The 16,786-nt window shown below is 39.3% G+C and overlaps 1 protein-coding gene across 1 annotated transcript in view; it reads left to right on the top strand.

Annotated features, from left to right (window-relative positions):
* The first annotated feature begins 3,142 nt into the window (after positions 1–3,142).
* Rfx3 (regulatory factor X3) overlaps positions 3,143–16,786 on the top strand; it is a 249,935-nt gene continuing 236,291 nt past the window's right edge. The window contains exon 1 of the mRNA XM_038310780.1: positions 3,143–3,341. The gene's annotated coding sequence lies outside the window, so the exon portion shown is untranslated. The remainder of the gene's footprint in view (positions 3,342–16,786) is intronic.

Genomic DNA, 16,786 nt, shown 5'->3' with positions numbered 1-16,786 from the left:
CAAACTGGCAGCCAAATGCACGATTTTAAAACAGGTGTGATTTCTGCTTTAGAAAAGATTTGCTGCAAATTTAATGGTAAGCTACTATACTGTACACTTGAAAACTCTCCTACACAATTTTTTTTTGGAAGCAACGCATGGCATGTCAGCATTTTATCTTTGTATACACTTTCCCAAGCATTAATATGGAAGTTCTTTATTAGTTCTTGAGTGTGGACAGGAGGAAATATCCTAACAGATTGATATTGAAAATGAAGTTTAAATTTAAGGATATGTTAGAGCAATTTGTATAGACAGAAAAATCAGCTTTTCTTCAAGTGTTTTAGACATGACCGTGTTCACCTATGTCTTTCCCAATAACTACAGTCTTAGAGTGGAAACAAAGTTCAAAGGAAATGATTAAAAATCACAAGAAAAACTGAGAATTATTTGGAAAGGAACTATGTCTGCCTCATATTGGAAATTCAGTTAAAGAAATGTATTGATAGTGTATTGAATTGTCAAGAAATGTAAGATGCCTTCCTTGAGTTCAGATTATATGTTTCATTATTAAAAGCAGTAGTAGTTAACCCCTGCTGTGTCTTTCCTAAGACTCCCTAACAAGTTATTTCTGAAATACATGTATGATACATAAGATACAACCACACAGCTTTAAAGACGATCTGAAAAGAATTCCTGTCAACTGACAATTGAGAAGCAAAGGGTTTACTTAGTGTGTATTTACACATACACATCATACATTGCATGTATATACATAAACTATACAAACAATAATCTAACATGTTTTGAATTCTATAGCTTGCATTGTAGCTTGGTTATTTGAACTAGTATAATGGTAAGACTGAATTTAATATTAACCTTACTACAATTGGAAGACATACCTCTAATTATTATAAAAGGAAAAATATCCTAACTTTGTAACAATTCATATAAATAAAAGTATGCAATCTGAAAGCATAAAAAGATAGTACCAGAAGCCAGGAATAAAGAAGGCTCTCAATTGCTTGAAACTGATGTTAACAATGTTCTAAGCGCAAAGGTCACACTTTTCCTAAAGGACACTGCCTCCAAGTATCTATTTATACCCTCGAGACAGTTTTGCACAAGCTTCATTATGTGGTTTCCTTTCGTGAAGATTAAAAGCAGTAAATTAAAAGGGTGGGGAGGATAATAGAACTCTGCTCACTGACAGCAGTAAGAAGCAACAGCTGAGTGGGGAAACAGGCGCCCTAACAGACAATGGGCTACGGCAGCAAAGCTGTCATCCAGCAGTCCTAACCAACATCATAGCAGAGGACTTGAGCTGTAAATGCTGCAAAAGGAGTATTCTAAATTGGAAGAGTTTTAACTGCTGTTAGGTCACCACGATGTCATTTTTGTCTACCACCACAAAGGCTCAGGACCTCGTGTAACTTTAGCCCCGTGCTTGTTTGTACTGTTAGCTCCTGTGTTGTAACTTACAAGACTCCACATCATTATGAAATTATCAAAGCCTTCAGTATTACTCTTAAACCTATTGTTCTAATAGTTGGTTCCTAGGATGTCTTTGCCTAGTATTTCATGGCACACTCAGAGGCAAGATAAAACGACGGCTTGTTTTCCTTAAAATGAGAATAGTATGTATCCGATGGAACAGGTGTCAGGATTAAATGAGATAATGTATGTAAAACACTTAGCACAAGGTCCAGGACACAGAAAAAGAGCTCAGTCTTTTTTTTTTTTTCTTTTAACAGTGAACTCATGCCGGCCCAAATCCCTTATTTGCAGGTGCAAAAATTAAGCCTCAAGAGAACTGACTTCTTAAGGCTCTACTTCCAATATGTTATTGTCTTGGATAAGCTGCTTAGCTGCAAATGTTGGAGCTTTGGGGTATTGGCGAGCCCGGGGGCACGTGCCTGCTGAACTCCAGCGCGAGAATTGGACGAATATGCTTGAACCAGGAGGTATTAGAAGCTGTGCCTTATCAACCGGAGTTTGAGGTACCAGGTTGTGTGCTTATCATGTTCTTCATGGACGGAAGCCATGCCTGTCTCAAAACCGGCCAGAAACAGCTCAAGAGCCTTGGCTAGCCTAGGCTGTAGGGGAACCGGAGACCAGGAATAGGGTCCTGGGTCCTGCTCAAATCCCTGCCCTCAACTCTGAAGGGGGGGGGGGGGGGTCGAGCACCGTACGGACTACCCAAGCGTTTCCCTGGAAGGTCCAGCCCACCCCTGCGTGGACCCTCATCCCCGGGAAGCACAAATCCCCTTCTCGTGAGCACTTCCTCCAGGTCCTGCGGGGTGATAACGTGGCCTCTCGGTACCGCAGGGAGGGCTCCGCCGCGCCGAGCCGGACGAGCCACGGTTCGCGCGCTCAGGCTCTCGCTCCCTAAGATGGCGGCCGAGGCACCGCTCACACCCCGCCGCCCGCGCTCCCGGAGCTGCGGCCTCGGGAGGCGCAGGGAGGCGAGGGCGCGGGCGACGGAGGGGAGAGCATGGTCGGGGCCCGCGCCGGCCGCAGAGAGCCTGGGAAAAGGGATCGCCCGCGAGGCACAAACGACCGGGGAACACCACCGGCGAGCATGGCGAGAAGGGGGAAGGAAGAAAAAAAAAAAAAAAAAAAAATCGCGAGGGGGGGGGTGGAAATAAGGGGGAGGAGCGCAGCACATCCGGGCCCTTCCTCTGACACGCCCCGGAAATGACGTCGCCAGGGGCGGAGCCCGCTCCTGAAAGCGGGGTCTGCCCCCGCAGTAGCGCGCGTCTCCCACAGTGCTGGGGCCGTCGTCACTCCCCCTCCCCGGCTTCGCGGTTTCCCTCTCGGGGCTGCGGGGCTCCCGGGCACAGGGCTGGCTGCGGAGGCAGGCGGGGCTCGTTTCCCGGACAGTAGCCCTGGCGTCTAGAGCCCCAGCGGCCCCGGCCGTCCGGCGTCCGCAGTGGCGTTCCTGCAGCCCGCCGCGCACTGACCCGGGGCGGGCCCGCCAAGTCTAAGCGCACCTCGGGGAAGCGACGTCGGAATCCCGACCGCGGCCCCCCGCCCGGGCTCCGAGCTGTCAGTCACGGCGCCGAAGCCGCGTCTTCCGGCGCTCTCGGGCCCGCCCTCTCTCCTCCTCCCTCCCCCGCCCCTCCCCGCGCGAGTGTCTCCCTCTCCCTCGCTCCCTCTCTCTCTCCCTCTCTCTCTCTTTTGTGAGTTATAGCAACCGTTGCCTTGTGAATCAAGCGCCATAGTCACCGTAGTCCTGGCGACTGTTACCCATCAACAACAACTACTCCTCTCCTCCTCCTCCTCCTCTTCCTCCTCCTCCTCCTCCCCACCACCACCACCTCCATCACCCACCAACAACACCACAATAATCCACAGCCAAGGTGAATATTCTTCGGTCTCTACATGTGTGTGGGAGCGTGTGTGTCCGTGCGTGTGTTCGTGTGTGCGAGCGAGCGTGGCTGTGCGGGGGTCTCCCTCCTGACACCGGCTGCGGCCGCTGGAGGGGCTCGGTCCCCGGGGCTTGTTTACAATGGACCCGCGCGCGGCGGGCTCGGGGGTGTGGGCGCCGCGCGCCTGCCCGCCCGGCCTCGGCGCTCTGGGATGGAGCGGGAGCCGGGGCTGCGGGGCGAGCGAGCAAGAGAGCGGGCTAGGCTGGGAAGCCGCCGCTGTCCGTCGCGGGTGTCGGAGCGTCGCCCCCGGGTCTGCGGGCACTCCGGAGGAGGGGCAGGTGGAGAGAAGGGGCTTGCTTTCTCCCTCTCTCTTTCTTTAATTTCGCTGCTTTGCCAAAGCTGCCTGGTGGCTGCCGCTGCTTGTCCAAATCGAAACAGACAGCAGTGAGCAGGGGGGACCCCGAAAGGTGCTGTGCTGTTGTTGTTGTTCACTTGCGGGGCCTTGTTGGGGGTTTTGTTATTTTTATCCTCGTAGCTCGGTGAACTTTTCCCGCAGCCAGCCCGCTCCCTTCGTCTTGGCCCCTCTTTGCCTGCCGCTAAACGGGCTGCACTTCTTTGACCATCACTGGTCTCACGGGATTCTTTTTTTCTTTTAAAACTGTATTTTTCTTTGTGCAGCAAACAGTCTTAATATCCATTCAGCAGTCTTCCCTCCCCCCTTCCCCCCCTTTGCACACACATTGAAACCAGGGGCCTCTGCTGCTCTGAGATTTTTTTTTAAGTCTCTGTTTCTCTTCCCTCTCCTTTCGCTCTCTCTATCTCTCTGTCTCTCTCTCCCCGCTTCCCCCTCCTTTTCGGCGTGTGTGTGTGTGTGTGTGTGTGTATGTGTGCGTGTGCGCGCGCGCTTGTGATTTAAACCGGATGCAGGGCATCTGTGCTACTTGGGTTAGTGGTTCCTGACAGCGCTTTATCCTTCATGTGGAGATGGGAGGGGTAGTCCTGAGGTTCTGTTTCACTTTGATGCACCTCCCTCCCCACAGGAGAGTGTTAGCAATTTTCATTGTGGTTTTGAGACTTTGTCTGTGATGAACAGGAAAAGGACACAAGGAAGCTTTGTGAGAACTCAGTTCACAACGCTATTTGTGACAGTTATGATACTTTGAGAGTTTTTTTTCTCTCCAATCTTCATCTCTGTTCGTTTCCCTTGGAGAGTTGAAATTGAAGTCAAGTTGTTCATAAAGAATGTATGAAGCTTCTCAACTTGAAACGTGTGTATATTTCACTTTCTTTGTGACTGTTAAGATCTAGGCTTGTGTGTGCTTTTAACGTAGTCTTTTTGTTGACTTTCTGCTTTTCTTTAGACAATGATTTAAACCTGCTCAGGAGAAAAAACTTCCTTTTAAAGTATTTCTTTGGAGAAAATAGTTGCCCCCTGTATATTTGAATACCAGTTCTCAAGTAGTGTCTTCTTGATTGGAGCTAACCGGGTTTTACAGATCCTTTAATTTTGCTCATTTTCAGCCTAATACCTAATAGATTATCAACAACAAAAAATTGATAGTGACTGTGAACTAAAACAAATAAAATGTACTATTATAGTTATACATATGAAATTCCAATTCAGATTTTAAAGTGCTTATTTAAATAATCTTTTAACAGCAAACATTTATTGATTTAACTGACAGAACAGCCTGTGAATAATGTGACAGTATTAATTATTCTTGAGGTTGTCAATGAAGAGGTTGAGTAATTATAATGCCATTAAGGCTAATATTTTGTAAAATAAGAGTTGGGGGGATTAGAAAAAACCTACTTTTTAATTCATTTCCGTATGATCGTTGTTTTGAATGAAGGAGATATTAGATTCTGAAAGAAGTCTGTTTGGATCTACAATAGGTACATCCCTTCCCCAACCTGTCTTCAATGTACATCTCAAATTCTAACTTGTATTTTTTTCCTTTCCTTTCCTTTATTTCTTCTTCCTTTCCTTTTCCTTTTTCTTTTTTTCCTGTTCACATGAGTGTCAAATGCCTGAATACTTTTGGATGGTAAATCTCTTGGCTCTGAACTTAAAAAGAGTTTTGCTGTCTTGGGACAGTTTAGATCTTATGCCATATATATATCCTTCGGCTGAATAGATTGTTTATGCTAAAATGTCTTTGCTTAATATTTTGACTTGCAATGTCCGAGAATGTTTCAGAGACATTTCACTCATGAAGCATCTGTCAAGTTTCCCCAAATATATATATATATTTTTTCTGTTCATAAGTTCATTTAAAAATGAATGTAACATTGGATTTGAAACAAATCTTTGTGTTCTAAGAGTTGATATTACATATGCTTTGGCTTCAGATAAAATAAAATTAGTGTCATGGATTGATTTGGAATTGTAATAATTGATCGTTAAATGCAAAGTTAAAAACCATTTAGTTCATTTTCCATACTATTTTTCCTAGGAGGGACTGTACTCTGCATCGGCATTCTTTGTTTTCAGTTTTTTAGACTAACGAATCTGCGAGCTTTAAAATTAAACATATTAAACTAACATTTTGAGTGACTATTTGTGATTGAGCGTGTGCCATGATGCCTATCTCAGGCTTTTTAAAATTACACCTTTTTCCATATACACTTCTATTAAACTGTATAGGGACTAGACATAGTAAATTTATATATTTATGTATAATAAATGAATGCATTCCCAGAAGCTTTTTTATCATTTCACACTGCTTTCTTGGCATGAGGTATTTAGACCTAATTTCTAAAATACTGTTTTTTTAAATACAATATTCAAATACTCTTGTATTTTGTGAAGGCTCTCACAAGGCTTATAGTTTATAAGTGAGATAGTGAGATATTCTTTAACTTTCCTCAAACAATCTTTTAAAACTCTAAATAGGTTAGTTATGGCTCTTTTTTAAAAACCTGAAAAGCAAAGGTTTTCAGGTCACACATGCTTAAAAGGATGGCTCATAGAACCAGATATGTGGGAAGAGTTCAGTTTTCCTGAATACTCCAGTAGCATTACTCTGAGCCTTATAGGGAGACTCTATTACAAGAAACAGAGAAGTCAGTCACGTTTTAAATTGTGAAATTTGCTACTTTGTTTTTATGCTGAGCATTTGGCTAAATAGCCTTTATTTCACTTGCAGGTACATTAAACATAGTTTCCCTTACGAATTTTGTGCCTTAGCTCTTTAACTCTTTAAGTATGTATTCTCAGTTGTCAATCACAAAATAGATTTTAAATTATTTTTCTCTTCACAGGTGCATAGTGTTCCCTTATTTTGGAAAAGCAAGATTAAGTGGATTTGACTAAATTTAACTTGTTAGAGACAGATGGCTGCTTTAAACAGGTGTCAGCCTCACTTTTTTTCTGCATTGTTTTGGAACTTGCAGTGGGTCACAAAGGGCTGTCCAAAGCAGGTGGCATCATGTTGAGTTTGTTATAGCCTCTTTTAGTTAATTATTTCATAGGGAGAGGGTTCTTTTTCTATGGAAACTTGAGCACTCCTGGTCTTTGAAGTGCTTCAGATTTGTAACCCAGCTCACTAGCTTTTCAAACTGTAGAAATTGTAGATTCATTTGCATCTATCTTTCCATCCTTATAACTAATGATAAGTTGACTTTGAATCCAGAAAAAACATATAGCAACACTATATATTCAAGTCAAATTTATCTATAGCAAAAACAGGTGGGTTTGGGTAAAATGATATTTAGCTTACATAACTTCTAAAATTTTACCATTCCTTACTTCAAGAATTTTATTGATAGCATTATCTTAATTTAACATATCGGAAAACATATTATTTTAGTTGGTTCAGTATTTTAAAGCTGAAACAAAATTTCTGACCGGAATTGCTATACATTTTATAGTGTTATTTTAAAAATTAAATTTGTTTTTGTTTAAACATGTCAAGTATATGTGCCGGAATAAATTCAGAAAGTATCACCCTATTGATCTCATAAGTTTATTTTTGACTTACAATTTTATCCTTTTATTGTGGAAATTTTATATATCTTATAATGGATACACCAGAGGGTGCTGTGCTGTTTGCAGTATAAGATTATTTTCACTAAAATGTGAATTGATTAGAACAGTTATGTAAAGAAAATCTTAGCCACTTGTGCATTTAAGCATCTGGCTTACTTTTATGAAGTTTAACATTTAATATACTGCTTTTCTTGGCAGTTTTTTGGGGAAAGCTGAACTTGTCTATACAGAGAGAGTATGTGTAACACATCAGGTCTGGTAATGAGCTATGGAGATGATCTCTGAGAGCACAGTCTTGGCACAGTCTAAGGTTAATACTTAATCTTATAGTTGTTATTAACATTGGTTATATTATGAGGCTATTTCAGTCTTATGCCCTGGAACTAGAGTCACCAATGGTTGAGAACCCACGTGTGGTTGCTGGAAGCTGAACCTGTGCTCTCAATGCTGAACTATCCCTCCTACCCTGAGGTTTTTCTTTAGTGTCATTTTCCATCTTTTGAGTGGCTTCTTCCCTTACTGAATATACTTTTACACAATATATACTCAGTGGCAGTCTTTAAAACAGTAGTATTTTATTCAAGAAAGCTTGGAAAAGTATAGTTAAATTGTACAAACTTCAGTCTGGGTAATGATACACTTCTATCCCCAACTCAGCTATGATATTTAATCGTGATATTTTTGAAAAGAAACTATAAGTAACAATTTGTGTGGAGGAGCACCTTGATCCCAGAACTTCAAAAGAGAGTAGCATTTTTCCCCACACATGGGTCTTACTACAGTAGTTTAGTATTTTTTCTTTAAACTACAATAGTTTAGTCATTTTTCTAAGATACAATCTATGTAGTTTGCCATTTTATACAACTGATGTTTTAATATTTGTGGATATATTAAAACTCTTTGTATTTGAATTCTTATATTTCATATTAAAGTATATGTAATGAAAGTTGAGGAAATAACTTGTATTATTAGAATAATAGACGGATGGGACATCGTGTTCTAGGCTAAATGCAGAGGCTTTAGAGTCAAAGTTCGGTTAATCGCATTAACTGTGTGACTGGGGACAAGTTAGTTGCTTTCATTTAGACTCGCCCCTGACATATATGCAGTGTCAGAGATATTGGTCAGTTTGAGAACACATACTTAATGTCTATTGGATATTTCAATTAGCAAATATTGAGAAGATATTTCTTCCAGTCTTTTTGCTTCCTAAGAATCATCTTGATCTAACTATTCCTTTGGCATAGGACTTGAGTTTTGAAAACTTTCCCCACTAATCTACTGTCATTAAATAATTATCCTCTTTTCTTAATTTGAAAAATTAAAACAAAGATCTGAAGCCATCAGCCAAAGGCTTGGATTACCATTTCATAATCAGTTTTTCATTTTTTTCATTTCAATCTATGTGTTAGTTTTTCTTCAGGCCTCTAATGGCCCTTTACTCTGTTCACACACTTTTTCTGGCCTAGAGATTTTTATGTAGAACTAATGATATAATATTTCATCATGTCTTACTCTTTCATTGCTTATTTCATTGTCCCATTTATATTTTCTCTTCACGTTACATATTAACATATTTGAAAATATCTGGAGTTTTCTTCATCAGCTTTATGCTACATGCAATCTTTATATGTACTGACAATAAATAGTCTAGACAGTTTTAAAACATGAATTCATTAGCAGTTATTCTACAATCTTAATGTGCTGCTTAACTCTATTACTAGAGAGAATACAGGTTACCTCTGATACATTCATTTAGCACTGATGCATAATTTACTAAGTCTACTTAGGTAGTGAAGTAACTTCGAAACGTAACCCAGGATAACAGGATAACTTAAAATGTGAACTATTACACAATAAAATGCTATCTTCGGTCTCTTTAGATGTTAAGACGTTTCAAATAACATTTCCAAGTTGGCTGCCACATATAATGGGGCTGTTCAGTACTTATATTGAATAGCTGTATTTCTCTTCTCTGGGCAATTTGACTAGTAATAAAGTATTTCTCTCATTTTAGAGTTATTTAAATAGTACTAATCTTAAACTGGAAATATGATTTATTTATTCTCTTTGTAGTCCAGGCCACCCTTAAACTCATGATCCTCTTGCCTCAGTTTTCTGGGTGTGGCGATGAGCTATGCCTTGCTACTGTGCCCAGTTCAGATGTGACAGACTTTCAAAGGAGCCTGGAGGAAGGCTAGGAAAAGTGATTTAAATGGATATACTGTATTCCTTCCAAACATCTGTTTCTTCTTGAAAATGTCTGCCTTCTTGAACAGAAATGTAACATTATTTTACTAGTGATGTAATCTGGGTATTGTTTTTCTTTAAAAGGCTTCTTGCCCTGGGCCTGGTAGCACAGGCCTTTAATCCCAAGCATTTGGGAGGCAGAGGCAGGCAGATCTGTGTGAGTTCAAGCCCAGCCTGGTCTACAAATCTAGTTCAGGATAATCAGGGCTACAATACAGAGAAGCAAATGTCTTGGGGGTGGGGGAAGTTTTCTTATTTCTGGTTATGTGTTGTCCTTTGGCAAAGTACTTAAGGGTTAAATGTTCAGGCTAATCCAAAATTAATATGTTTACACAGTTGCCAATGCCTATGGTGACTCTTAACTCCAGTGTTCTTTCTTTTATAGAAGCAGGTATGGCCAGTCAGTACTGCTTGCCTTTGTTTTATAGAGCCTGGTCAGGGATTCCCAAGGGTTCTTATATTTCCTGCTTAGGCAAACCTAAGTAAAGGCGTAACAGACACTTAACCAGGAACATTAAAACAGTGAGGCAACAGCCTGAGTAAAAGCTAGGGAAGACAGATACATTCAGCAATGATAGAGAAGAAAGGAAATCGGTTACTAGTCTGGGAAGCAAAGGGCTCAGAGTGTGGCCAGAGTAGCATAAAGAAGAGGACAGAAGTACCCAGTTTGCTGATTATTGAAACTGCAGGCTAGTTACATAAAATATGTGGATCTCAGTTTCTCCATCTGTGAGATAAACAGTGAGACTGTGTGATCTCCAAAACCCTTTGCAAACTGTATGTCCATGGCAGCATTAGCCTGGGAAGACAGTATGCCAGTGACATGGAACCAGGAATTGGTGTGCTATTTCTCTAAGGTCTTCAAGTGTAAAATGTAGCATTTTACTTACATGTAGGCTTGCCATTTTTTTTTTTTTTTTGAGAGCAACAAAGGAAACCCAGAGCCCAGTGATAATGCAATGCTATGGCAAGGTCTCAAAGTTCTACCATTTTGGTGCTTTCTTTAGAGACTGGTGGCCAAGTGCTCTGATTTCCTCACCCACATGAGACTGAGCTGAGCCTCACAGCTTGAGCTCCTGCTGGAACTAGCTTCTCTAAGTATGTGTGCCAGACAAGTGTCTGACAGTTGGGGCTCCTGTTGCTCACCAGTGAGATATTTAAAACAGGACATAATTTCCCCAGTGTGTGGATAGACAGAGGACAGGGTGGGAGGGTGTGGGGAGAGGCAGGCGCTAAGGCAGGAAACATTTTTGTACTTAGGAAAGAGCATATATTTTGCTGTATCACAACTCTCACCAGCTTATATAGGGAAGTGTGTGAAAGATAGGGAGTGTAATTCTTATTATTTAAACGTTTTGAATGATATTTTAACTGGTTAATATAAGCAGATTCAAGTTTCTGGCTCTCATTTGGATTTGTATGCTTACTAACATTTGTGTATATGTCACATAGCTATTATTCCTAAAATGGATCTGATTTTCTGCCCTCTGTGTTTGTACAGTTTATTTTACTGTGCCAAATCAGTTTAGAGACTCTTTGCTTGTTGGGCTTCTTCAAGCTATGTACAGTGGCACACACCTGCAATCCAAAGCCCCAGGAAGTTGAGGTAGGGGAATTGGAAGTTGGGAGGATAGGGCTGCAATGGGAGCATGTCTTGAAAATTCTCTTTCCTTTCATACTGTAACTGTGGAGGAATGGGAGTGGGTGCTGAAGGGGAACAAGAAACATGCACATTTAGAGACCATATCTCATTTTTTTAAATACCAGTGACTTGTATATTTCCCATTTTTTACTACATTGTGAAGTCCTGGTTGGGGTGGATGTTGCAAGGGCACAGTGTTTGGGGAGATGGGAGTCAGAAGTGGTCAAAGCAGTGTGATTTCTCCTGGATCTTATACCTTTTCTGTTGCAGTATTGTACAGCGTACATATACTTCTTGAGGATAAATATTACTTTACTAAAATTTTTTTAGTTCATTAAATTATTTTATCTTCAAGATAAAGTATCTGAAAATTTCTATTCATTAGTACATTATTAGACTAAAAAATCTTTTTCAAGAGCTAGCATTGTGCTTTAGGAATGTTCATGCGTGATTTTTTTTTTTTTTAGTTTTTGTCTTTGTATTTATTTACTCATTCATTCATTCATTCATTTTAAGTGAACGCTGGCACTGAACTTTTGAACATCCCGCCTCAGCCTTCCAAGATTTGGGATTAAAGGTATGGTGTGCTATCACACCTGTTTCCAAGTGGCAAGTGATTTCTTAATCTAGCTCTTTATACTTTGTATAGATGCATTTGTGGATATATCTTTGAATAACACAATGTAACATTTTCTTCTATTTGTGGTGACTTTTTTTTTTTTAATTTTTCCAGACAGGGCTTTTCTTTGTTGCTTCGGAGCCTGCCCTGGAACTAGCTCTTGTAGAGCAGGCTGGCCTCGAACTCAAAGAGATCCGCCTGCCTCTGCTTCCTGAGTGCTGGGATTAAAGGCGTGCGCCACCACCACCCAGCTTTTTGTGCTGACATTTCAAAGAGCCAAAGAGTCTGTAACATGAGACTTTTACTTATTAGCTTCTGGTTATGTCTGATGCATATCTTGACAACAAGTTTTGATAAAGTATCATCCATAGGGTTATTAATAAAAAAGTTATTATAATAGCAGTCTCCTTTAAAACTTTAAATGTACTTACAGCACATATTTTAATGTGGTATGGAGAATGTATATTATGTACATTTAATATATGAAGGATGAAATAAATTTTGATTTTGTGATTATATTGCATATCTCTAAAGGGCATTTAAATGTCTTGTTTTAAAAAATTACATTTTTAAGATGCTAGTAAAAGTGGAATTTGGCTTAGATACTTTATGAGTGCGTATATTGTGCAGATTTAGAAAGTTGTTTTAATCCACATTTTGTTGCGGGCTGCAGAACCCCATCGGTAGTTCTCTCCTCACTGCCCCATGTCCCGTCGTCATTTCGGAGTCACGCCAGAGGATTTAGGACAGATGTTAAGTTTCCCAGGTGACCTCTGTGTGAGGTTGGTACCAGTTTTTATTAGTGTTTCCCATTGTGTGGTAAATCTTAGAGGCTCTATTGGCTAAGGGTACGTGTGCAGAGTTGATAGAGATGAAAAGTACAGTTTATTTCAGTTACAGTAGGCTTCAACAGTATGTGGCTGGATTAACATCCCACCATTCTGTGCTTCGGAAGTTTGCTGAGTGGTGGAAGTTTTGAAACTTTTAAATGGTACTGAGTGAGTAACTACGATAGATGTCTTATCTCCAAGAAAAGGCTGGGGCCAGCTGCCCTCCACGTGGGGTGTGATTCTTTTGTCTTTGATTTGGAAAGAGAATATTTTGATTAGTTTTAAGATTGCATGAGCAGACTTATTTTATTTGGAGTTTAAAGAAATGCAAGTGACCAGGGACTGGAGATGACGATCAGAGTAATTTGTGAGAGGAGGCTAGTGTTTTGATCCTGATACCCAACTCCCCCTTTTTCCTGTAGTCCTAGATAGCAGTAAAGTAAGATTTCTTTTGTACACAGTGTGAGCCTTTTTGTAAAGTTGTGCTTAGGTCAGTTTCCTTGCTGTCTAGAATTTCCCTTGGATACATTATATGAAAACTTTGGATGTTGTAGTTTACCTTATGATTTAAAAACCTTTGAAATGATTGCCCATAGGCAGCACCCCGTGCTCAGAACACCACTTTGGTCTGAGGAAATGGAGTAAAAATGAGAGTAAGTGGGAATGGGATTGTGCAGTTGGAAGCACTGCAATACAGAGAGGAAAAGAGGTGTTGTTCATTTGAGGGCTGTATGTGATTCCCAGCTTGCCATATACAGCAAACCTAATACTGCCAATGGTGTTTGATTGTAAAACATTCTCTCAGAATATAAGACATAGTTGGATATGTCAGTATATCAGTTTTTAATCTTTATCAGTTGTTTAATAAAGGATTTATGTAAGTTGAATATTTGGTGCCATTATTATTTTGGTTAATTTAGGAAATATGAACTGGCCTAGATTTCTATTAGATTTTAAGATGTAGTTTGAAAAGTCAATAAAGGAGTATGTTAGATACAAAATTGCATTTCTCCAATTATGTGAATATAGTTTTATTGTTTAAATTATAGAAGGCTACAAAAATGATGAATGATGCTTGGGCATATGACAGGATAAAAATGGTAGGAGGTAATGAAAAATGGATGAAATTAGTAGAAAAATTATAATTAAAGATTAAACAAAGGTAGGTGAATAAATCACTAAGAATAGTGGAATAATCAGTTAAATGAGATATCTATAGGTAGATTTGTCTATAGATATAGACTATGAATTTTAACTAGTAGGAGAAGGCGAGGAAGAGAGTCCCTAGGTTTTGTGGGTTTTTTTTTTTGTGTGTGTGTGTGGTACCACATTTAAAATTTTTTCACAACTACTTACAATAAGGCTTTGGTACCTTCATTTTTGTTGTGTAAAATTGAACTATTTCTAAAAGTTATGTATAGAAAAGGAACAGCTTAAGGTGTTGCATCAGCATCTTGTTTTTATTATTATAAAAGAAATACAGTGTTAGTATACAAAGTAATCAAAATTCACATCTCCAATTGGAATCTCTGATTATCTCATATTAAACTGTGCACTTGAGAATATAGTATATTGTATATGTATTATAAATATATTTAAACTTTATATTTCAGAATATGTAAAAGATATCCACGTAGAAGAGTATAATGAACTTTGTGTACTTATCACTTCACAATGGACTTTACAATTAATATTATCTGTTATTAAAGCTATGCAATTGTAGTGTGCCTTGGTACATGCCTGTAGTCCCAGCTACCCTGGAGGTTGAGGTGGGTGGCTCACTTGAGCTCAGTAAATTAAAGGTACATAATTTAAAGATTTGTTACTGAAAGTAACTCCAACCCCTCCTTATTCTTTGATGCTTAGAAGAAATTTACAATTTAAGAACAGTTTCAATGGATTTTGAAACACTGATACAAAGTATTTTAACATGATTGACCTTCATATTGCTTCTTCCAAGAACATAAAATTAGGAAATTTGTTTTTGCTTGCTGTTAAGCTGTTAGGTTAAGTAATTTGTTTAGTAATACCAGGCTTCTCTACTTGAAATTTGATTTAGTGGAAAGGGAGTGAGCCCAAGGACAGAAGCACATGTTTTAAAGGTAGAGAAAAGTCTTGAGATAAACCTTCCAGATGTGATGGAGTTCATATCTGATCTGTCCTTATTCCAACTTGTTTATGGGAAGGTTTGAATTAAACAGTTAAGAGCCATTTGTAAGTTGTCAAGGGAAGAGAAGCAGCTGCTCTCTGGAATACTCAACATGCTGGGACAGATGTGTTGCTCCGTTGTGATGTCAGTTGGTAGGGTGTTTGCCTAGTATGTGCAAAGCCCTGGGATCTGTTTAGCACTGGAGAGGTAGAGGTAGGAGGATCAGAAGTTTGATGTCATTCTCAGCTATATAGTGAGTTTTAAGACCATCCTGGGTACATGATACTCCGTTTTGGAAGACTGAAGTTAGCTACTCAGTGCCATGTTTTAAATTATTTGTGGTACATCATGAAGGAAGGGACATCTAGAAACTGATGTACTACTTAGTGGTATGGTTCAAAACAGTGATGTTTTTGGAATTCCGTATCTTCATATAATGCATAGGCTTATTTTTTCTTTTATATGTTTTTATTTGACTGAGGTAATATAGTCATGAATGAAACATTTTCCCATGTTAAAGTTTAGAGCAAAAACAAAAAGCTGCTTCCCATCTCTAGATTACCCTTCTTTTGGAACATAATCTGTGATGGAATAACATGTGTTACAGGTTGTAATTATTGACATTTGAATGAACAATACAAAATGTAGACATGAATCTTTATTTAAAAGCTGATTTTTTTGTATCAGATTATCAAATACATATATTGACTAAGGTTTGATATTTTAACTTACATAATAACTTTAATTGCTAAACTTTTCTGATCTAAAGGTTTTAGTGAAAATGTCTATGACTTAAAATATTTTGTAGCATCTTTTAAAATATATTTATTATATAGTAAGTATCCAGGCTATGTAGTACAGTGATACAAAATAACTAAAGCTATGTTGTGATTACATGATCTTGTCCAGTAACTAAACTTCCATAAGGAAAAATTTAAATAGCTAGGGCTAGAGATAGAAATATTCTATCCATTCATGGATAGAATATTTGCCTTGTGTAATATAACCCAGCAAACAACTGATCATGTATTATAATGTTAATTAATGTGGTATTTTAGAGGATTTCATTATGAAAGTAATGCAGTGCCAACAGAAGCACTAGTTGTAGTAACTTTCTGTGCATTTGGAAACCAGGTACAGAAAGCATAATTTTATTTGGTTTTTATTATTTTACATTGCAGAAATATCAATAAAGAATAGGAAGGAAGCCAGGCGGTGGTGGCGCACGCCTTTAATCCCAGCACTCGGGAGGCAGAGGCAGGTGGATCTCTGTGAGTTCGAGGCCAGCCTTGTCTACAAGAGCTAGTTCCAGGACAGGCTTCAAAGCTACAGAGAAATCCTGTCTTGAAAAATCAAAAAAAAAAAAAAAAAAAAAAAAAAAAAAAAGAATAGGAAGGAAACTTTATTCTGATTAACCTTTACAAGTCTCTCCCATCTTCTCTTTTAAATATGACTGCTACTGGGATGTGATATAATTTAAAAGGCAGGTGTTTCTAATGTGAGAATAACACTGATGGATATTTATTCTATTTTGGAGTAACCACCTAACACCAAACAGCTGTAATTTGGAGGAATTACTTTCTTTTCATATATAAAGAGGAACATTAGTCAAAAAATTCATTTGGGTGTTTTAGAACCTGACAGATTTTGTATCTGGAACCTCAAATGCCATATGATGAATGCCTTATTTCTTTTATGCTCAACTTGAGTCCCGTCTCAGTTTAGTTATTCTACTGTCATTTTCTTCAAGTTAAGAAACAAGGTGGACTATAGTGAAGACAAGAGATGAATCTCTCTCTCCCTCTCTCCCTCCCTCTCTCCCTTTTTCGTTTTTCAAGACAGGGTTTCTCTGTGTAACAGTTGTAGCTGTCCTGGAGCTAGCTCTTGTAGATCAGGCTGGCCTAAGACTCACAGAGATCTGCCTGCCTCTGCCTCCTGAGAACTGGGATTAAAGG

Source organism: Arvicola amphibius, chromosome 1 (assembly GCF_903992535.2).
Source record: "Arvicola amphibius chromosome 1, mArvAmp1.2, whole genome shotgun sequence".
Taxonomy (NCBI): domain Eukaryota; kingdom Metazoa; phylum Chordata; class Mammalia; order Rodentia; family Cricetidae; genus Arvicola; species Arvicola amphibius.
Note: the sequence above shows the minus strand (reverse complement) of the source record. Positions and strands in the feature narration are given on the sequence as shown.